The sequence below is a fragment of the Ananas comosus genome, linkage group 14 (genome assembly GCF_001540865.1).
Source record: "Ananas comosus cultivar F153 linkage group 14, ASM154086v1, whole genome shotgun sequence".
NCBI classification, from domain to species: domain Eukaryota; kingdom Viridiplantae; phylum Streptophyta; class Magnoliopsida; order Poales; family Bromeliaceae; genus Ananas; species Ananas comosus.
In genome coordinates, this window is record NC_033634.1 from 4335542 (window position 1) to 4341541 (window position 6000).

Sequence of the window (6000 nt, forward strand, 5' to 3'; positions counted from 1 at the left end):
TGAATATTCGATAAACCTAGATAGGATATATGAAGTTTTTTTTGTATATAATTTAACGAAATATTAACGAAAAAGCTGACGAAAAGATAAAAATAAAACCACCGGACATTAACTTGATACATTTTAAACCACAGGTCAGATACTACAGTAAAAAAATACGAAATCACATGAATGATATTTGAAGTTTACGCATTATAAGTAATAATTTTCAAAAATAGAAGGAGGGAGGAAAATTAATTCGACTACAACAAAGTTGACATCAATGCAACATAAATTCACACCTCATTTAAAACCTAGACCATCCTAAACCATCAATTGAGGAGTCATGTCTCCTGGGTTCAACTTTTAGTACGAAGCACTTTCAAAAGATCTCATCGAGATAATGTAAGCTGAGTTGTATGATTCATTTCGCATTCGAATTTGAAACCTTTGAGGTTTCATATGAATTTTCAGTATCGTATTAATTAAGAGCTTATTTGGCTGTATATTATTATTATAACTGCACTGCAATTATAATTATATATATAAATTCAAAATTTTGTATTTAATTTGACAGTGGAAACTACTTGAGGAAGCCTCAGTACGATAGTTGGAGATGGTAAATTTTAAACAAAAAATAAACATATATTTCTAATCACTTTTTAAATAATTTTTTGGCCAATTTGCATAAAAAATCCACTAATTTTGCGCTTTTGCAAAAGTGGGCCACCTTTTTAGTTTTTGCAGATTCGGACCGAATTTTCAGAAGGATGACCAAACTACCCTTCTGTCAAAATGCATAAAAATTATATGCTTTAAATGCCTAGAAAATATAACTGTTAAGTCACTAAGTGTAAAACTTCTTGAAATAACAACTACTAAGTCATAATTACATATACCTTTCTCGTGAAACGAAAAACCTCATTCAAGAGAAAATTAAAAAAAAGAATAATTAATAAGATAAAAGAGTGCAACATCCTCTCAAATAGTGCAACAAACTCTTCAAAATAGTGCAATATCTGTATAAGTAGTGCAACATATGCATTGTTAATACACATTTTGCATAATTTTTACACTAAATTACGCATAATTTAGTATATTACGAAAAAATAATATATAATATTACAACATACTATAAAAATTATACAATATATGTATAAACGGTGCATATTTTACACTATTTGTACAGATATTTACACAATTTGTGTAAATGTTACACTATTATGAGAGGATATTGCACCATTTAGATGTGTGTTACACTCTTTCTTTTTGAAAATTAAATTTCATTCCATATTAAATAAAGTGTAAAATTTCTTGGAAATGACAACTGCTAAACCATAATTACATGCATGTACCTTTCTCGTGAAACAAGAAATCTCATTCAAGAAAAAATAAAAAGAATAAAGAATAATTAATAAAATGAAAGAGTGCAACATCCTTTCAAATAGTGCAACAAGCTCTTCAAAATAGTGCAATATCTGTATAAATAATGCAACATATGCATTGTTAATAAATATTTTGTATGACTTTTACACTAAATTACGCACGGTTTAGTATATTACGCGAAAATAATATATTATATTACAACATACTATAAAAATTATACAATATATGTACAAACGGTGCATATTTTACACTATTTGTATAGATATTTACACCATTTGTGTAAATATTGCACTATTATGAGAGAATGTTGCACCATTTAGATGTGTGTTGCACTCTTTCTTTTTGAAAATTAAATTTTATTGCATATTAAATAAAATATAAAACTTCTTGGAAATGACAATTACTAAGCCATAATTACATGCATGTACCTTTCTCGTGAAACGAGAAATCTCATTCAAGAGAAAATAAAAAAAATAAAGAATAATTAATAAGATGAAAGAGTGCAATATCATCTCAAATAGTGCAACAATCTCTTCAAAATAGTGCAATATCTGTATAAATAGTGCAACATATGCATTGTTAATACATATTTTGCATGATTTTTACACTAAGTTACGTATAGTTTAGTATATTACACAAAAATAATATAATATATTACAATATATTATAAAAAATTATACAATATATGTACAAACGGTACATATTTTACATTATTTATACATATATTTACACCATTTCTGTAAATGTTGCACTATTATGAGAGAATATTGCACCATTTAGATGTGTGTTGCACTCTTTCTTTTTGAAAATTAAATTTCATTGCATATTAAATAAAGTATCAAATTTTTTGGAAATGACAACTGCTAAGCCATAAATTACATGCATGTACCTTTCTCTGAAACGAGAAAGGTCTCATTCAAGAGAAAAGAAAAAAAATAAAATTAATTAATAATTGATGAAAGATGCAAATATTTGCTGAATCCAAATTTAAGTGGCAACAATCTCTTACAAAATAGGTGCAATATCGTGTATAATTTAGTGCAACATATTCATGTGTGAATACATTCTTGCTGATTTTACTCTTAAGTTCGTCAGTTTAGTATATACGCAGAAATAATATAATATATACAAATATTATAAAAAAATTATACAATATATGTACAACGGTGCATTATTATACTATTGTATACAAGTATTTCCGCACATTGTATGTAAGATGCTTGCAGCTATTTATAAGAGAATACTTGCCACCTTTTAGGATGGTGTTTTGTACCACTCTTTCTTTGAAATTAAATTCATTACATATTAAGAAGAGTGTAAACTTCTTGGAAATGGACAATTGCTAAGCGCATAAATTACACGTATGCTTTCTCGTGAAACCGAGAACCTCATTCAAAGAAAATAAAAAAAATAAAGAAGTTAATTGATAAGATGCAAAGAGGTGCAACATCCTCTCATAACTAGTGCAACAGCTCTTCAAAATAGTGCAGTAATCTGGTATAAGTAGGCAACATACACATTGTTAATACCTTTATATATTTTACACGTAAATTACTACAGTTTCATATATATTTCGCGAAAATAATTATGCAATTATGATCAATATAATAAACTGTATGTAATTAATTTATGTAAAAAATCATAAAAATTTGGTAACTACAAGCATATGTTGTATCGTACTAGTATACATATTGCACTATTTTGAAAAGCTTGTTACACTTTTTGAGAGGAATGTTTGCCAGCTCTTACATCTTAGTTTTACTTATTCTTATTTTTTATTTTCTCTGAATGAGAGCTTCTCGTTTCCACGAGGAAACGGTACATCGCACTGTGAATATGGTTTAGCAGTTGTGCATTTCAAAGAGTTTACACTTCATTTAATATGCAATTAAATTTAACTTTCAAAAAGAAAATGTGCAACACATCTGAAATAGGCAATCTGCTATAATAGTGCAATATTACAGCAAATGGGGTGTAAAATAGTATGCTATAAATAATGTTAAAATATACACTCGTTGTTACGATATATTGTATAATTTTCTATATATATTGTAGTTTTTTATTTTAAATATATTATATATTTCTCGCGTAAGTATACTAAACTGCTACGTAACTTAGTTAAAAGAATCATGCAAAATGTGTAGTTAACAATGCATATGTTGCACTATTTATACAGATATTGCACTATTTTGAAGAGATTGTTGCACTATTGAGATGTATTGCCACTCTTTCATCTTGATTAATTAATCTTTATTTTTTTATTTTCTCTTCAATGAGTTTCTCGTTCACGAGAAATCTGGTACAGGTGCATGTTAATTATGTGGCTTAGCATTTGTCAATTTTCAAGAAGTTTTACACTTTATTGTTAAGATATGCAAATAAAATGTTATTTTCAAAAAAAAGAGTGCACACATTCTCTCGAAAATAGATGCAACATTTACACAAATGGGCTGTAAAGGTGATAAAGTAATGTATAAATAGGTTAAAATTAATGCACCGTTTGTACATATATTGATAATTTTTAGTAGATTTTAAGATATTCATATTATTTCTGTAATGATACTACAGCTGTGCAGTAATTTTAGTGTAAAAATTATGCAAAATGTGTATTAACAATGCATATGTTGCACTACTTATACAGATATTGCACTATTTTGAAGAGATATTGAATATGCTACACTACTTATACAGATATTGACTATATTGCACTATTTTGAAGAGATTGTTGCACTACTTAATCTTTATTTTTTTTATTTTCTCTTGAATGAGGTTTCTTGTTTTACAAGAAAGGTACATGTACATAATTATTGCTTAGCAGTTGTCATTTCCAAGAAGTTTTATACATAATGGCTTAGCAGTTGTATTTTTCTAGACATTTAAAGTATATATTTTTTATGAATTTTGAAAGAGGGGTAGTTTGGTCATCCTTCTGAAAATTCGGCCCGAATCTGCAAAAACTAAAAATGTAGCCCACTTTTGCAAAAGCGCAAAATTAGTGGATTTTTTATGCAAATTAGCCTAATTTTTTTTATATATATTGGAATTAATTTTACTATCAATTCCTGGTGGATATATGCATGCCAACGAAAAAATTTCAAAATTATAATTCTCAATTGCATACGACCAAACAAAAAATATTTTGAGTTCCAACATTTTCTATCACATACAAACCAAACAATATATATATATATATATATATAACTGTTATATTTTTAATTAAATGTGTATTTAATTACACTATATTTTTAATTATATCTAATTAAATAGCGCCCACACGGTGGAATTAGGAAAAGCGCCGTTGATCGAAAAAATTGAAAATAAGATTCAGCTTTTGGATGAGTGGTTATAAGAATTACAATTCTTTTTTTTGCTGTAAACTTAGCATTTCTCCTCTGATATAAGAATATTTTCAGTACATAAAAGAATATTAGTTGTACACCCAAAAAGAAATGTAAATTACCACTTTTATCCCACAGTTTACAATTTTTTTTTCATTTTTAATAATATAAAACTTGATGAGGTCAAAATTTACATTCTGTTTTCAATGTAGATTGAAAATCTAAAATAGAGGTTTTTGGATAACTAACTCTATAGAATCTTTTAATTATAGGAATAGATATTCCAAATTTTTATTTATAAAATTAAGTTTAAGCAGCGAATAATTGACCATATTTAGAAAATAATAAATTATTCATCGTTTTCATATATTTTTCACACTGGAACTTCGAAAAATATATAAATTAAACACTAATTTTATTTTAACATGATTAAAAAATAGTAAAAATTTACCGTATTTAAAAATAAATTATTCACCATATAAAATTAATTTTATAAATAATTTTTTAAATATTATTTTTATAATTCTAATATTTTAAAGTCTGTAAATAAAAAGAGTAAACTTTAAATACCACCCTTGTGGTTTCAAACTTTCTCATTTTAATATCATGTGGTTTAAATTAAGTATATCAATTTAGTGTTTTGTAGTTTCATTTCTCTCATTTTGTCAGTTTCTTCGTTAATATTGTGTTAAATTATATACCAAAAACTTTAGATACCCACTTAAATTTATTGAATACTATAAAATACTAAATTAATATACTTTAAATTATAAAATACTAAAGTGAAAAAATACTACATGACACATATGGTATTTGAAGTTTTCCTTTTTTTTTTTCTTTTTTTTTTTTTTCTCTAAAAGAGGCTTCACCTGTCGATTCTTACGGAGTCCTCCCACAACAGTTTTATGATCGTAATAATAATTTTGACCTTCTTTTTGGGTGGAGGGGCATTTTCGGAATTTCGCGCAAAATACAGCAGAGTACTGTATAAATTAATCCTCCCTGGAGAGAGAGAGAGAAAGTGATTCGCGCTCCTCCACCCTTTCCCCCACCTTTCTCTCCCCTCTCTCTCTCTCTCTCTCTCTTTCTCTCTCTCTCCTCCGATCTCGCTTCTCTTCCAGGGGGGAAAAAGAGGGGAAACGGGGAGAACGCCTCGTTCTCGAAACCCTACTAGCACCTTCTCCTACGATCGAGGGGGAGAGAGGCCCGATCGGATCTCGGATTCGCCTCCGAATCAGCCGCGGAGTCGCGTTGGATCTGGTGCGAGGGGGCTGCGGCGGGGGGGGGGGGGGGGGGG

At 28.2% G+C, this 6000-nt stretch overlaps 1 protein-coding gene across 1 annotated transcript in view; it reads left to right on the forward strand.

The window, feature by feature from the left end:
• Window positions 5999–6000, forward strand: part of LOC109720057 (phospholipid-transporting ATPase 1-like) — a 10218-nt gene continuing 10216 nt past the window's right edge. The window contains exon 1 of the mRNA XM_020246935.1: window positions 5999–6000. This exon is cut by the window's right edge and continues 169 nt beyond it. The gene's annotated coding sequence lies outside the window, so the exon portion shown is untranslated.